Source organism: Leptodactylus fuscus, chromosome 1 (genome assembly GCF_031893055.1).
Source record: "Leptodactylus fuscus isolate aLepFus1 chromosome 1, aLepFus1.hap2, whole genome shotgun sequence".
Classification (NCBI taxonomy): domain Eukaryota; kingdom Metazoa; phylum Chordata; class Amphibia; order Anura; family Leptodactylidae; genus Leptodactylus; species Leptodactylus fuscus.
Window position 1 is genome coordinate 235,186,262 of NC_134265.1, and position 14,693 is coordinate 235,200,954.

The 14,693-nt window shown below is 45.7% G+C and overlaps 16 non-coding genes across 16 annotated transcripts; 8 read left to right on the forward strand and 8 right to left on the reverse strand.

Moving 5' to 3' along the window:
- Positions 1-348: 348 nt before the first annotated feature.
- Positions 349-431, reverse strand: TRNAL-CAG (transfer RNA leucine (anticodon CAG)). The gene has a single exon. It is a non-coding gene; the product is annotated as a tRNA-Leu (tRNA).
- A 175-nt stretch (positions 432-606) lies between these two features.
- On the forward strand, positions 607-679 carry TRNAF-GAA (transfer RNA phenylalanine (anticodon GAA)). Its single transcript has one exon. It is a non-coding gene; the product is annotated as a tRNA-Phe (tRNA).
- Positions 680-1,847: 1,168 nt separating this feature from the next.
- Positions 1,848-1,930, reverse strand: TRNAL-CAG (transfer RNA leucine (anticodon CAG)). The gene has a single exon. It is a non-coding gene; the product is annotated as a tRNA-Leu (tRNA).
- Positions 1,931-2,105: 175 nt separating this feature from the next.
- Positions 2,106-2,178, forward strand: TRNAF-GAA (transfer RNA phenylalanine (anticodon GAA)). The gene has a single exon. It is a non-coding gene; the product is annotated as a tRNA-Phe (tRNA).
- A 1,190-nt stretch (positions 2,179-3,368) lies between these two features.
- On the reverse strand, positions 3,369-3,451 carry TRNAL-CAG (transfer RNA leucine (anticodon CAG)). The gene has a single exon. It is a non-coding gene; the product is annotated as a tRNA-Leu (tRNA).
- Positions 3,452-3,626: 175 nt separating this feature from the next.
- TRNAF-GAA (transfer RNA phenylalanine (anticodon GAA)) lies at positions 3,627-3,699 on the forward strand. The gene has a single exon. It is a non-coding gene; the product is annotated as a tRNA-Phe (tRNA).
- A 2,964-nt stretch (positions 3,700-6,663) lies between these two features.
- TRNAF-GAA (transfer RNA phenylalanine (anticodon GAA)) lies at positions 6,664-6,736 on the forward strand. Its single transcript has one exon. It is a non-coding gene; the product is annotated as a tRNA-Phe (tRNA).
- A 1,193-nt stretch (positions 6,737-7,929) lies between these two features.
- TRNAL-CAG (transfer RNA leucine (anticodon CAG)) lies at positions 7,930-8,012 on the reverse strand. Its single transcript has one exon. It is a non-coding gene; the product is annotated as a tRNA-Leu (tRNA).
- Positions 8,013-8,187: 175 nt separating this feature from the next.
- On the forward strand, positions 8,188-8,260 carry TRNAF-GAA (transfer RNA phenylalanine (anticodon GAA)). Its single transcript has one exon. It is a non-coding gene; the product is annotated as a tRNA-Phe (tRNA).
- A 1,185-nt stretch (positions 8,261-9,445) lies between these two features.
- Positions 9,446-9,528, reverse strand: TRNAL-CAG (transfer RNA leucine (anticodon CAG)). Its single transcript has one exon. It is a non-coding gene; the product is annotated as a tRNA-Leu (tRNA).
- Positions 9,529-9,699: 171 nt separating this feature from the next.
- On the forward strand, positions 9,700-9,772 carry TRNAF-GAA (transfer RNA phenylalanine (anticodon GAA)). The gene has a single exon. It is a non-coding gene; the product is annotated as a tRNA-Phe (tRNA).
- A 1,180-nt stretch (positions 9,773-10,952) lies between these two features.
- TRNAL-CAG (transfer RNA leucine (anticodon CAG)) lies at positions 10,953-11,035 on the reverse strand. Its single transcript has one exon. It is a non-coding gene; the product is annotated as a tRNA-Leu (tRNA).
- Positions 11,036-11,210: 175 nt separating this feature from the next.
- TRNAF-GAA (transfer RNA phenylalanine (anticodon GAA)) lies at positions 11,211-11,283 on the forward strand. The gene has a single exon. It is a non-coding gene; the product is annotated as a tRNA-Phe (tRNA).
- A 1,191-nt stretch (positions 11,284-12,474) lies between these two features.
- On the reverse strand, positions 12,475-12,557 carry TRNAL-CAG (transfer RNA leucine (anticodon CAG)). The gene has a single exon. It is a non-coding gene; the product is annotated as a tRNA-Leu (tRNA).
- Positions 12,558-12,732: 175 nt separating this feature from the next.
- Positions 12,733-12,805, forward strand: TRNAF-GAA (transfer RNA phenylalanine (anticodon GAA)). The gene has a single exon. It is a non-coding gene; the product is annotated as a tRNA-Phe (tRNA).
- Positions 12,806-13,985: 1,180 nt separating this feature from the next.
- TRNAL-CAG (transfer RNA leucine (anticodon CAG)) lies at positions 13,986-14,068 on the reverse strand. The gene has a single exon. It is a non-coding gene; the product is annotated as a tRNA-Leu (tRNA).
- Between the last annotated feature and the right edge of the window lie 625 nt (positions 14,069-14,693).

A 14,693-nucleotide genomic window follows, 5' to 3' on the forward strand; every position in this document is an offset into this window, starting at 1 on the left:
CCTTAACGGTCCGCACAGACAGAATGTAGAAGGGGTGTTTGTGACAGACATCATAGCGGATCCTCCAGATTGTGATTGGATTAGTCTTTGGTCTCCATTCAAGTGCGCATTATTCAGAACTCTTGTCTTCACAAGAAAATCCCTTGCGGAGTCACGTACTTTTCAGGAGGGTCACGCGGAAGTTACACAGAATCAGATCACTGAAAGCTAGGACCCTTATTACTGGCTCTACAGCCAAGCAAGCTGAGTCAGGCTATATAGTCAGAAGTAAAAGTGAAATTGCCATTGGGAGCCAGCAGGAATTTCTCTGCACTGGTGCTATCGCCAGCAGGAAAAAAATCAAACCACTGTCAGAAGTGGGATTGGAACACACGCCTCCAGAGGAGACTGCGACCTGAACGCAGCGCCTTAGACCGCTCGGCCATCCTGACATGGGATTAGTTTCCTCAGTCCCTGAATGTCGCGCGCATGCACGCTATTTGGAATCAATTAACTACTCATTAGAAAATCATCCCTCCTATGTACATTCTGTACTCATGGGAATTTTCACCTTGCCTAAAGATGTCCCAACTAGTGAACGGGTAGACAGCCAACCCCAGCACAGAGGCCGAAATAGCTCAGTTGGGAGAGCGTTAGACTGAAGATCTAAAGGTCCCTGGTTCGATCCCGGGTTTCGGCAAATGAATTTTGAATACAAATCCACTAACAAAAGAAAAGGCTTGCTATGTTTCTTTCCAATTCGTTGGGGTTTCGATCGAGCGTAGCGCGCTGCTGGAACTGTAGAAAAAAAAAAAAGGTTGAAAACAGTTCTTTCAGGAGAAGACAATGTCCTGGGCGGATGCCGAAATAGCTCAGTTGGGAGAGCGTAGACTAAAGGTCCCCGATTCAATTCTGGGTTTTGTCACACCCTCGTTTTAAACATTGAACAATTGACATGAATGTTTTTGGGTTCTTTCTATATCCTAACTGAACCGAGCTTTCCTTCTTGCATAATGCGCAGGTAATCCTGGAAATGGGGGGGGGGGAGTCCCTATTTCACATCAGTCATTAATGTGAGAAAGACTAAATAATGCAAGGATCCGGAAATATTCAGCAGAATGCTGAATGGCAGAGACATATATTACCACACTTCTCCAAGAAGCCTTACCTCTTCTCCGTGTTCCCTCCCGAAGAACCAGCTGCCATTTTCTTTGCTGCTCGCTGAATAGCGTTCACCTCCAAAAGCACGCAGCTGCATCACCAGAAGACATGTCCTAGGTGCAAAACAGCGGTGGCTGTCTTTTTTTAGCAGATAGACCCTGCTCAGCTACATTATATTGATGATTTTAAGTGGGTATAGAGTCAGAGCTCGACTCTTGGCTGGTCAAAACCAGATGGCAATGTCCAATGAGCTCCAGGCCCCACTGAATGTCATTTCTCCCAGGTTCCAATGCTGTAGAAATGTTATTCCATGCTTCAGCTGTAAACCTTTGTCTCTTACAATAAAGGCCGTTCTTTTACCTTAACGGTCCACACAGACAGAATGTAGAAGGGGTGTTTGTGACAGACATCATAGCGGATCCTCCAGATTGTCATTGGATTAGTCTTTGGTCTCCATTCAAGTGCGCATTATTCAGAACTCTTGTCTTCACAAGAAAATCCCTTGCGGAGTCACGTACTTTTCAGGAGGGTCACGCGGAAGTTACACAGAATCAGGTCACTGAAAGCTAGGACCCTTATTACTGTCTCTACAGCCAAGCAAGCTGAGTCAGGCTATATAGTCAGAAGTAAAAGCGAAATTGCCATTGGGAGCCAGCAGGAATTTCTCTGCACTGGTGCTATCGCCAGCAGGAAAAAAATCAAACCACTGTCAGAAGTGGGATTCGAACACACGCCTCCAGAGGAGACTGCGACCTGAACGCAGCGCCTTAGACTGCTCGGCCATCCTGACATGGGATTAGTTTCCTCAGTCCCTGAATGTCGCGCGCATGCACGCTATTTGGAATCAATTAACTACTCATTAGAAAATCATCCCTCCTATGTACATTCTGTACTCATGGGAATTTTCACCTTGCCTAAAGATGTCCCAACTAGTGAACGGGGAGACAGCAAACCCCAGGACAGAGGCCGAAATAGCTCAGTTGGGAGAGCGTTAGACTGAAGATCTAAAGGTCCCTGGTTCGATCCCGGGTTTCGGCAAATGAATTTTGAATACAAATCCACTAACAAAAGAAAAGGCTTGCTACGTTTCTTTCCAATTCGTTGGGGTTTCGATCGAGCGTAGCGCGCTGCTGGAGCTATAGAAAAAAAAAAAAGGTTGAAAACAGTTCTTTCAGGAGAAGACAATGTGCTGCGCGGATGCCGAAATAGCTCAGTTGGGAGAGCGTAGACTAAAGATCTAAAGGTCCAAGATTCAATTCTGGGTTTTGTCACACCCTCATTTTAAACATTGAACAATTGACATGAATGTTTTTGGGTTCTTTCTATATCCTAACTGAACTGAGCTTTCCTTCTTGCATAATGTGCAGGTAATCCTGGAAATGGGGGGGGGGGGGAAGTCCCTATTTCACATCAGTCATTAATGTGAGAAAGACTAAATAATGCAAGGATCCGGAAATATTCAGCAGAATGTTGAATGGCAGAGACATATATTACCACACTTCTCCAAGAAGCCTTACCTCTTCTCCGTGTTCCCTCCCGAAGAACCAGCTGCCATTTTCTTTGCTGCACGCTGAATAGCGTTCACCTCCAAAAGCACGCAGCTGCATCACCAGAAGACATGTCCTAGGTGCACAACAGCGGTGGCTGTCTTTTTTTAGCAGATAGACCCTGCTCAGCTACATTATATTGATGATTTTAAGTGGGTATAGAGTCAGAGCTCGACTCTTGGCTGGTCAAAACCAGATGGCAATGTCCAATGAGCTCCAGGCCCCACTGAATGTCATTTCTCCCAGGTCTCTCCCAGGTTCCAATGCTGTAGAAATGTTATTCCATGCTTCAGCTGTAAACCTTTGTCTCTTACAATAAAGGCCGTTCTTTTACCTTAACGGTCCACACAGACAGAATGTAGAAGGGGTGTTTGTGACAGACATCATAGCGGATCCTCCAGATTGTGATTGGATTAGTCTTTGGTCTCCATTCAAGTGCGCATTATTCAGAACTCTTGTCTTCACAAGAAAATCCCTTGCGGAGTCACGTACTTTTCAGGAGGGTCACGCGGAAGTTACACAGAATCAGGTCACTGTAAGCTAGGACCCTTATCACTGGCTCTACAGCCAAGCAAGCTGAGTCAGGCTATATAGTCAGAAGTAAAAGTGAAATTGCCATTGGGAGCCAGCAGGAATTTCTCTGCACTGGTGCTATCGCCAGCAGGAAAAAAATCAAACCACTGTCAGAAGTGGGATTCGAACCCACGCCTCCAGAGGAGACTGCGACCTGAACGCAGCGCCTTAGACCGCTCGGCCATCCTGACATAGGATTAGTTTCCTCAGTCCCTGAATGTCGCGCGCATGCACGCTATTTGGAATCAATTAACTACTCATTAGAAAATCATCCCTCCTATGTACATTCTGTACTCATGGGAATTTTCACCTTGCCTTAAAATGTCCCAACTAGTGAACGGGGAGACAGCAAACCCCAGGACAGAGGCCGAAATAGCTCAGTTGGGAGAGCGTTAGACTGAAGATCTAAAGGTCCCTGGTTCGATCCCGGGTTTCGGCAAATGAATTTTGAATACAAATCCACTAACAAAAGAAAAGGCTTGCTACGTTTCTTTCCAATTCGTTGGGGTTTCGATCGAGCGTAGCGCACTGCTGGAACTATAGAAAAAAAAAAAGGTTGAAAACAGTTCTTTCAGGAGAAGACAATGTGCTGCGCGGATGCCGAAATAGCTCAGTTGGGAGAGCGTAGACTAAAGATCTAAAGGTCCCCGATTCAATTCTGGTTTTTGTAACACCCTCGTTTTAAACATTAAATAATTGACATGAATGTTTTTGGGTTCTTTCTATATCCTAACTGAACCGAGCTTTCCTTCTTGCATAATGCGCAGGTAATCCTGGAAATGGGGGGGGGGGGAGTCCCTATTTCACATCAGTCATTAATGTGAGAAAGACTAAATAATGCAAGGATCCGGAAATATTCAGCAGAATGCTGAATGGCAGAGACATATATTACCACACTTCTCCAAGAAGCCTTACCTCTTCTCCGTGTTCCCTCCCGAAGAACCAGCTGCCATTTTCTTTGCTGCTCGCCCAATAGCGTTCACCTCCAAAAGCACGCAGCTGCATCACCAGAAGACATGTCCTAGGTGCACAACAGCGGTGGCTGTCTTTTTTTAGCAGATAGACCCTGCTCAGCTACATTATATTGATGATTTTAAGTGGGTATAGAGTCAGAGCTCGACTCTTGGCTGGTCAAAACCAGATGGCAATGTCCAATGAGCTCCAGGCCCCACTGAATGTCATTTCTCCCAGGTCTCCCCCAGGTTCCAATGCTGTAGAAATGTTATTCCATGCTTCAGCTGTAAACCTTTGTCTCTTACAATAAAGGCCGTTCTTTTACCTTAACGGTCCACACAGACAGAATGTAGAAGGGGTGTTTGTGACAGACATCATAGCGGATCCTCCAGATTGTGATTGGATTAGTCTTTGGTCTCCATTCAAGTGCGCATTATTCAGAACTCTTGTCTTCACAAGAAAATCCCTTGCAGAGTCACGTACTTTTCAGGAGGGTCACGCGGAAGTTACACAGAATCAGGTCACTGTAAGCTAGGACCCTTATTACTGGCTCTACAGCCAAGCAAGCTGAGTCAGGCTATATAGTCAGAAGTAAAAGTGAAATTGCCATTGGGAGCCAGCAGGAATTTCTCTGCACTGGTGCTATCGCCAGCAGGAAAAAAATCAAACCACTGTCAGAAGTGGGATTCGAACCCACGCCTCCAGAGAAGACTGCGACCTGAACGCAGCACCTTAGACAGCTCGGCAATCCTGACATGGGATTAGTTTCCTCAGTCCCTGAATGCCGCGCGCATGCACGCTATTTGGAATTAATTAACTACTCATTAGAAAATCATCCCTCCTATGTACATTCTGTACTCATGGGAATTTTCACCTTGCCTAAAGATGTCCCAACTAGTGAACGGGGAGACAGCAAACCCCAGGACATAGGCCGAAATAGCTCAGTTGGGAGAGCGTTAGACTGAAGATCTAAAGGTTCCTTGTTCGATCCCGGGTTTCGGCAAATGAATTTTGAATACAAAATCAATAACAAAAGAAAAGGTCTGCTACGTTTCTTTCCAATTCGTTGGGGTTTCGATCGAGCGTAGCGCACTGCTGGAACTATAGAAAAAAAAAAAGGTTGAAAACAGTTCTTTCAGGAGAAGACAATGTGCTGCGCGGATGCCGAAATAGCTCAGTTGGGAGAGCGTAGACTAAAGATCTAAAGGTCCCCGATTCAATTCTGGGTTTTGTCACACCCTCGTTGTAAACATTAAACAATTGACATGAATGTTTTTGGGTTTTTTCAATATCCAAACTGAACCGAGCTTTCCTTCTTGCATAATGCGCAGGTAATCCTGGAAATGGGGGGGGGGGGGAGTCCCTCTTTCACATCAGTCATTAATGTGAGAAAGACTAAATAATGCAAGGATCCGGAAATATTCAGCAGAATGCTGAATGGCAGAGACATATATTACCACACTTCTCCAAGAAGCCTTACCTCTTCTCCGTGTTCCCTCCCGAAGAACCAGCTGCCATTTTCTTTGCTGCTCGCCCAATAGCGTTCACCTCCAAAAGCACGCAGCTGCATCACCAGAAGACATGTCCTAGGTGCACAACAGCGGTGGCTGTCTTTTTTTAGCAGATAGACCCTGCTCAGCTACATTATATTGATGATTTTAAGTGGGTATAGAGTCAGAGCTCGACTCTTGGCTGGTCAAAACCAGATGGCAATGTCCAATGAGCTCCAGGCCCCACTGAATGTCATTTCTCCCAGGTCTCCCCCAGGTTCCAATGCTGTAGAAATGTTATTCCATGCTTCAGCTGTAAACCTTTGTCTCTTACAATAAAGGCCGTTATTTTACCTTAACGGTCCACACAGACAGAATGTAGAAGGGGTGTTTGTGACAGACATCATAGCGGATCCTCCAGATTGTGATTGGATTAGTCTTTGGTCTCCATTCAAGTGCGCATTATTCAGAACTCTTGTCTTCACAAGAAAATCCCTTGCGGAGTCACGTACTTTTCAGGAGGGTCACGCGGAAGTTACACAGAATCAGGTCACTGAAAGCTAGGACCCTTATTACTGGCTCTACAGCCAAGCAAGCTGAGTCAGGCTATATAGTCAGAAGTAAAAGTGAAATTGCCATTGGGAGCCAGCAGGAATTTCTCTGCACTGGTGCTGTCGCCAGCAGGAAAAAAATCAAACCACTGTCAGAAGTGGGATTCGAACCTACGCCTCCAGATGAGACTGCGACCTGAACGCAGCGCCTTAGACCACTCGGTCATCCTGACATGGGATTAGTTCCCTCAGTCCCTGAATGTCGCGCGCATGCACGCTATTTGGAATCAATTAACTACTCATTAGAAAATCATCCCTCCTATGTACATACTGTACTCATGGGTTTTTTCACCTTGCCTAAAGATGTCCCAACTAGTGAACGGGGAGACAGCACACCCCAGGACAGAGGCCGAAATAGCTCAGTTGGGAGAGCGTTAGACTGAAGATCTAAAGGTCCCTGGTTCGATCCCGGGTTTCGGCAAATGAATTTTGAATACAAATCCACTAACAAAAGAAAAGGCTTGCTACGTTTCTTTCCAATTCGTTGGGGTTTCGATCGAGCGTAGCGCGCTGCTGGAACTATAGAAAAAAAAAAAAGGTTGAAAACAGTTCTTTCAGGAGAAGACAATGTGCTGCGCGGATGCCGAAATAGCTCAGTTGGGAGAGCGTAGACTAAAGATCTAAAGGTCCCCGATTCAATTCTGGGTTTTGTCACACCCTCATTTTAAACATTGAACAATTGACATGAATGTTTTTGGGTTCTTTCTATATCCTAACTGAACCGAGCTTTCCTTCTTGCATAATGCGCAGGTAATCCTGGAAATGGGGGGGGGGGGGGGGGAGTCCCTCTTTCACATCAGTCATTAATGTGAGAAAGACTAAATAATGCAAGGATCCGGAAATATTCAGCAGAATGCTGAATGGCAGAGACATATATTACCACACTTCTCCAAGAAGCCTTACCTCTTCTCCGTGTTCCCTCCCGAAGAACCAGCTGCCATTTTCTTTGCTGCTCGCCCAATAGCGTTCACCTCCAAAAGCACGCAGCTGCATCACCAGAAGACATGTCCTAGGTGCACAACAGCGGTGGCTGTCTTTTTTTAGCAGATAGACCCTGCTCAGCTACATTATATTGATGATTTTAAGTGGGTATAGAGTCAGAGCTCGACTCTTGGCTGGTCAAAACCAGATGGCAATGTCCAATGAGCTCCAGGCCCCACTGAATGTCATTTCTCCCAGGTCTCCCCCAGGTTCCAATGCTGTAGAAATGTTATTCCATGCTTCAGCTGTAAACCTTTGTCTCTTACAATAAAGGCCGTTCTTTTACCTTAACGGTCCACACAGACAGAATGTAGAAGGGGTGTTTGTGACAGACATCATAGCGGATCCTCCAGATTGTGATTGGATTAGTCTTTGGTCTCCATTCAAGTGCGCATTATTCAGAACTCTTGTCTTCACAAGAAAATCCCTTGCGGAGTCACATACTTTTCAGGAGGGTCACGCGGAAGTTACACAGAATCAGGTCACTGTAAGCTAGGACCCTTATTACTGGCTCTACAGCCAAGCAAGCTGAGTCAGGCTATATAGTCAGAAGTAAAAGTGAAATTGCCATTGGGAGCCAGCAGGAATTTCTCTGCACTGGTGCTATCGCCAGCAGGAAAAAAATCAAACCACTGTCAGAAGAGGGATTCGAACCCTCACCTCCAGAGGAGACTGCGACCTGAACGCAGCGCCTTAGACCGCTCGGCCATCCTGACATGGGATTAGTTTCCTCAGTCCCTGAATGCCGCGCGCATGCACGCTATTTGGAATCAATTAACTACTCATTAGAAAATCATCCCTCCTATGTACATTCTGTACTCATGGGAATTTTCACCTTGCCTAAAGATGTCCCAACTAGTGAATGGGGAGACAGCAAACCCCAGGACAGAGGCCGAAATAGCTCAGTTGGGAGAGCGTTAGACTGAAGATCTAAAGGTCCCTGGTTCGATCCCGGGTTTCGGCAAATGAATTTTGAATACAAATCCACTAACAAAAGAAAAGGCTTGCTACGTTTCTTTCCAATTCGTTGGGGTTTCGATCGAGCGTAGCGCACTGCTGGAACTATAGAAAAAAAAAAAAGGTTGAAAACAGTTCTTTCAGGAGAAGACAATGTGCTGCGCGGATGCCGAAATAGCTCAGTTGGGAGAGCGTAGACTAAAGATCTAAAGGTCCCCGATTTAATTCTGGGTTTTGTCACACCCTCGTTTTAAACATTGAACAATTGACATGAATGTTTTTGGGTTCTTTCTATATCCTAACTGAACCGAGCTTTCCTTCTTGCATAATGCGCAGGTAATCCTGGAAATGGGGGGGGGAGTCCCTGTTTTACATCAGTCATTAATGTGAGAAAGACTAAATAATGCAAGGATCCGGAAATATTCAGCAGAATGCTGAATGGCAGAGACATATATTACCACACTTCTCCAAGAAGCCTTACCTCTTCTCCGTGTTCCCTCCCGAAGAATCAGCTGCCATTTTCTTTGCTGCTCGCCCAATAGCGTTCACCTCCAAAAGCACGCAGCTGCATCACCAGAAGACATGTCCTAGGTGCACAACAGCGGTGGCTGTCTTTTTTTAGCAGATAGACCCTGCTCAGCTACATTATATTGATGATTTTAAGTGGGTATAGAGTCAGAGCTCGACTCTTGGCTGGTCAAAACCAGATGGCAATGTCCAATGAGCTCCAGGCCCCACTGAATGTCATTTCTCCCAGGTCTCCCCCAGGTTCCAATGCTGTAGAAATGTTATTCCATGCTTCAGCTGTAAACCTTTGTCTCTTACAATAAAGGCCGTTCTTTTACCTTAACGGTCCACACAGACAGAATGTAGAAGGGGTGTTTGTGACAGACATCATAGCGGATCTTCCAGATTGTGATTGGATTAGTCTTTGGTCTCCATTCAAGTGCGCATTATTCAGAACTCTTGTCTTCACAAGAAAATCCCTTGCGGAGTCACGTACTTTTCAGGAGGGTCACGCGGAAGTTACACAGAATCAGGTCACTGTAAGCTAGGACCCTTATTACTGGCTCTACAGCCAAGCAAGCTGAGTCAGGCTATATAGTCAGAAGTAAAAGTGAAATTGCCATTGGGAGCCAGCAGGAATTTCTCTGCACTGGTGCTATCGCCAGCAGGAAAAAAATCAAACTACTGTCAGAAGTGGGATTCGAACCCACGCCTCCAGAGGAGACTGCGACCTGAACGCAGCGCCTTAGACCGCTCGGCCATCCTGACATGGGATTAGTTTCCTCAGTCCCTGAATGTCGCGCGCATGCACGCTATTTGGACTCAACTACTCATTAGAAAATCATCCCTCCTATGTACATTCTGTACTCATGGGAATTTTCACCTTGCCTAAAGATGTCCCAACTAGTGAACGGGTAGACAGCCAACCCTAGGACAGAGGCCGAAATAGCTCAGTTGGGAGAGCGTTAGACTGAAGATCTAAAGGTCCCTGGTTCGATCCCGGGTTTCGGTAGATGAATTTTGAATACAAATCCACTAACAAAAGAAAAGGCTTGCTACGTTTCTTTCCAATTCGTTGGGGTTTTGATCTAGCGCACTGCTGGAACTATAGAAAAAAAAAAAAGGTTGAAAACAGTTCTTTCAGGAGAAGACAATGTGCTGTGCGGATGCCGAAATAGCTCAGTTGGGAGAGCGTAGACTAAACATCTAAAGGTCCCCGATTCAATTCTAGGTTTTGTCACACCCTCGTTTTAAACATTGAACCATTGACATGAATGTTTTTGGGTTCTTTCTATATCCTAACTGAACCGAGCTTTCCTTCTTGCATAATGCGCAGGTAATCCTGGAAATGGGGGGGGGAAGTCCCTCTTTCACATCAGTCATTAATGTGAGAAAGACTAAATAATGCAAGGATCCGGAAATATTCAGCAGAATGCTGAATGGCAGAGACATATATTACCACACTTCTCCAAGAAGCCTTACCTCTTCTCCGTGTTCCCTTCCGAAGAACCAGCTGCCATTTTCTTTGCTGCTCGCCGAATAGCGTTCACCTCCAAAAGCACGCAGCTGCATCACCAGAAGACATGTCCTAGGTGCACAACAGCGGTGGCTGTCTTTTTTTAGCAGATAGACCCTGCTCAGCTACATTATATTGATGATTTTAAGTGGGTATAGAGTCAGAGCTCGACTCTTGGCTGGTCTAAACCAGATGGCAATGTCCAATGAGCTCCCGGCCCCACTGAATGTCATTTCTCCCAGGTCTCCCCCAGGTTCCAATGCTGTAGAAATGTTATTCCATGCTTCAGCTGTAAACCTTTGTCTCTTAAATAAAGGCCGTTATTTTACCTTAACGGTCCACACAGACAGAATGTAGAAGGGGTGTTTGTGCCAGACATCATAGCGGATCCTCCAGATTGTGATTGGATTAGTCTTTGGTCTCCATTCAAGTGCGCATTATTCAGAACTCTTGTCTTCACAAGAAAATCCCTTGCGGAGTCACGTACTTTTCAGGAGGGTCATGCGGAAGTTACACAGAATCAGGTCACTGTAAGCTAGGACCCTTATTACTGGCTCTACAGCCAAGCAAGCTGAGTCAGGCTATATAGTCAGAAGTAAAAGTGAAATTGCCATTGGGAGCCAGCAGGAATTTCTCTGCACTGGTGCTATCGCCAGCAGGAAAAAAATCAAACCACTGTCAGAAGTGGGATTCGAACCCACGCCTCCAGAGGAGACTGCAACCTGAACGCAGCGCCTTAGACCGCTCGGCCATCCTGACATGGGATTAGTTTCCTCAGTCCCTGAATGTCGCGCGCATGCACGCTATTTGGAATCAATTAACTACTCATTAGAAAATCATCCCTCCTATGTACATTCTGTACTCATGGGAATTTTCACCTTGCCTAAAGATGTCCCAACTAGTGAACGGGGAGACAGCAAACCCCAGGACAGAGGCCGAAATAGCTCAGTTGGGAGAGCGTTAGACTGAAGATCTAAAGGTCCCTGGTTCGATCCCGGGTTTCGGCAAATGAATTTTGAATACAAATCCACTAACAAAAGAAAAGGCTTGCTACGTTTCTTTCCAATTTGTTGGGGTTTCGATCGAGCGTAGCGCACTGCTGGAACTATAGAAAAAAAAAAAGGTTGAAAACAGTTCTTTCAGGAGAAGACAATGTGCTGCGCGGATGCCGAAATAGCTCAGTTGGGAGAGCGTAGACTAAAGATCTAAAGGTCCCCGATTCAATTCTGGGTTTTGTCACACCCTCGTTTTAAACATTAAACAATTGACATGAATGTTTTTGGGTTCTTTCTATATCCTAACTGAACCGAGCTTTCCTTCTTGCATAATGCGCAGGTAATCCTGGAAATGGGGGGGGGGGGGGAGTCCCTCTTTCACATCAGTCATTATTTTGTGAGAAAGACTAAATAATGCAAGGATCCGGAAATATTCAGCAGAATGCTGAATGGCAGAGACATATATTACCACACTTCTCCAAGAAGCCTTACCTCTTCTCCGTGTTCCCTCCCGAAGAACCAGCTGCCATTTTCTTTGCTGCTCGCCCAATAGCGTTCACCTCCAAAAGCACGCAGCTGCATCACCAGAAGACATGTCCTAGGTGCACAACAGCGGTGGCTGTCTTTTTTTAGCAGATAGACCCTGCTCAGCTACATTATATTGATGATTTTAAGTGGGTATAGAGTCAGAGCTCGACTCTTGGCTGGTCAAAACCAGATGGCAATGTCCAATGAGCTCCAGGCCCCACTGAATGTCATTTCTCCCAGGTCTCCCCCAGGTTCCAATGCTGTAGAAATGTTATTCCATGCTTCAGCTGTAAACCTTTGTCTCTTACAATAAAGGTCGTTCTTTTACCTTAACGGTCCACACAGACAGAATGTAGAAGGGGTGTTTGTGACAGACATCATAGCGGATCCTCCAGATTGTGATTGGATTAGTCTTTGGTCTCCATTCAAGTGCGCATTATTCAGAACTCTTGTCTTCACAAGAAAATCCCTTGCGGAGTCACGTACTTTTCAGGAGGGTCACGCGGAAGTTACACAGAATCAGGTCACTGTAAGCTAGGACCCTTATTACTGGCTCTACAGCCAAGCAAGCTGAGTCAGGCTATATAGTCAGAAGTAAAAGTGAAATTGCCATTGGGAGCCAGCAGGAATTTCTCTGCACTGGTGCTATCGCCAGCAGGAAAAAAATCAAACCACTGTCAGAAGTGGGATTCGAACACACGCCTCCAGAGGAGACTGCGACCTGAACGCAGCGCCTTAGACCGCTCGGCCATCCTGACATGGGATTAGTTTCCTCAGTCCCTGAATGTCGCGCGCATGCACGCTATTTGGAATCAATTAACTACTCATTAGAAAATCATCCCTCCTATGTACATTCTGTACTCATGGGAATTTTCACCTTGCCTAAAGATGTCCCAACTAGTGAACGGGGAGACAGCAAACCCCAGGACAGAGGCCGAAATAGCTCAGTTGGGAGAGCGTTAGACTGAAGATCTAAAGGTCCCTGGCTCGATCCCGGGTTTCGGCAAATGAATTTTGAATACAAATCCACTAACAAAAGAAAAGGCTTGCTACGTTTCTTTCCAATTCGTTGGGGTTTCGATCGAGCGTAGCGCGCTGCTGGAACTATAGAAAAAAAAAAAAAGGTTGAAAACAGTTCTTTCAGGGGAAGACAATGTGCTGGGCGGATGCCGAAATAGCTCAGTTGGGAGAGCGTAGACTAAAGGTCCCCGATTCAATTCTGGGTTTTGTCACACCCTCATTTTAAACATTGAACAATTGACATGAATGTTTTTGGGTTCTTTCTATATCCTAACTGAACCGAGCTTTCCTTCTTGCATAATGCGCAGGTAATCCTGGAAATGGGGGGGGGGGGAGTCCCTATTTCACATCAGTCATTAATGTGAGAAAGACTAAATAATGCAAGGATCCGGAAATATTCAGCAGAATGCTGAATGGCAGAGACATATATTACCACACTTCTCCAAGAAGCCTTACCTCTTCTCCGTGTTCCCTCCCGAAGAACCAGCTGCCATTTTCTTTGCTGCTCGCTGAATAGCGTTCACCTCCAAAAGCACGCAGCTGCATCACCAGAAGACATGTCCTAGGTGCAAAACAGCGGTGGCTGTCTTTTTTTAGCAGATAGACCCTGCTCAGCTACATTATATTGATGATTTTAAGTGGGTATAGAGTCAGAGCTCGACTCTTGGCTGGTCAAAACCAGATGGCAATGTCCAATGAGCTCCAGGCCCCACTGAATGTCATTTCTCCCAGGTCTCCCCCAGGTTCCAATGCTGTAGAAATGTTATTCCATGCTTCAGCTGTAAACCTTTGTCTCTTAAATAAAGGCCGTTATTTTACCTTAACGGTCCACACAGACAGAATGTAGAAGGGGTGTTTGTGACAGACATCATAGCGGATCCTCCAGATTGTGATTGGATTAGTCTTTGGTCTCCATTCAAGTGCGCATTATTCAGAACTCTTGTCTTCACAAGAAAATCCCTTGCGGAGTCACGTACTTTTCAGGAGGGTCACGCGGAAGTTACACAGAATCAGGTCACTGTAAGCTAGGACCCTTATTACTGGCTCTACAGCCAAGCAAGCTGAGTCAGGCTATATAGTCAGAAGTAAAAGTGAAATTGCCATTGGGAGCCAGCAGGAATTTCTCTGCACTGGTGCTATCGCCAGCAGGAAAAAAATCAAACCACTGTCAGAAGTGGGATTCGAACCCATGCCTCCAGAGAAGACTGCGACCTGAACGCAGCGCCTTAGACCGCTCGGCCATCCTGACATGGGATTAGTTTCCTCAGTCCCTGAATGTCGCGCGCATGCACGCTATTTGGAATCAATTAACTACTCATTAGAAAATCATCCCTCCTATGTACATTCTGTACTCATGGGAATTTTCACCTTGCCTAAAGATGTCCCAACTAGTGAACGGGGAGACAGCCAACCCCAGAACAGAGGCCGAAATACCTCAGTTGGGAGAGCGTTAGACTGAAGATCTAACGGTCCCTGGTTCGATCCCGGGTTTCGGCAAATGAATTTTGAATACAAATCCACTAACAAAAGAAAAGGCTTGCTACGTTTCTTTCCAATTCGTTGGGGTTTCGATCCAGCGTAGCGCACTGCTGGAACTATAGAAAAAAAAAAAAGGTTGAAAACAGTTCTCTCAGGAGAAGACAATGTGCTGCGCGGATGCCAAAATCGCTCAGTTGGGAGAGCGTAGACTAAAGATCTAAAGGTCCCCGATTTAATTCTGGGTTTTGTCACACCCTCGTTTTAAACAATGGACATGAATGTTTTTGGGTTCTTTCTATATCCTAACTGAACCGAGCTTTCCTTCTTGCATAATGCGTAGGTAATCCTGTAAATGGGGGTTGGAGTCCCTCTTTCACATCAGTCATTAATGTGAG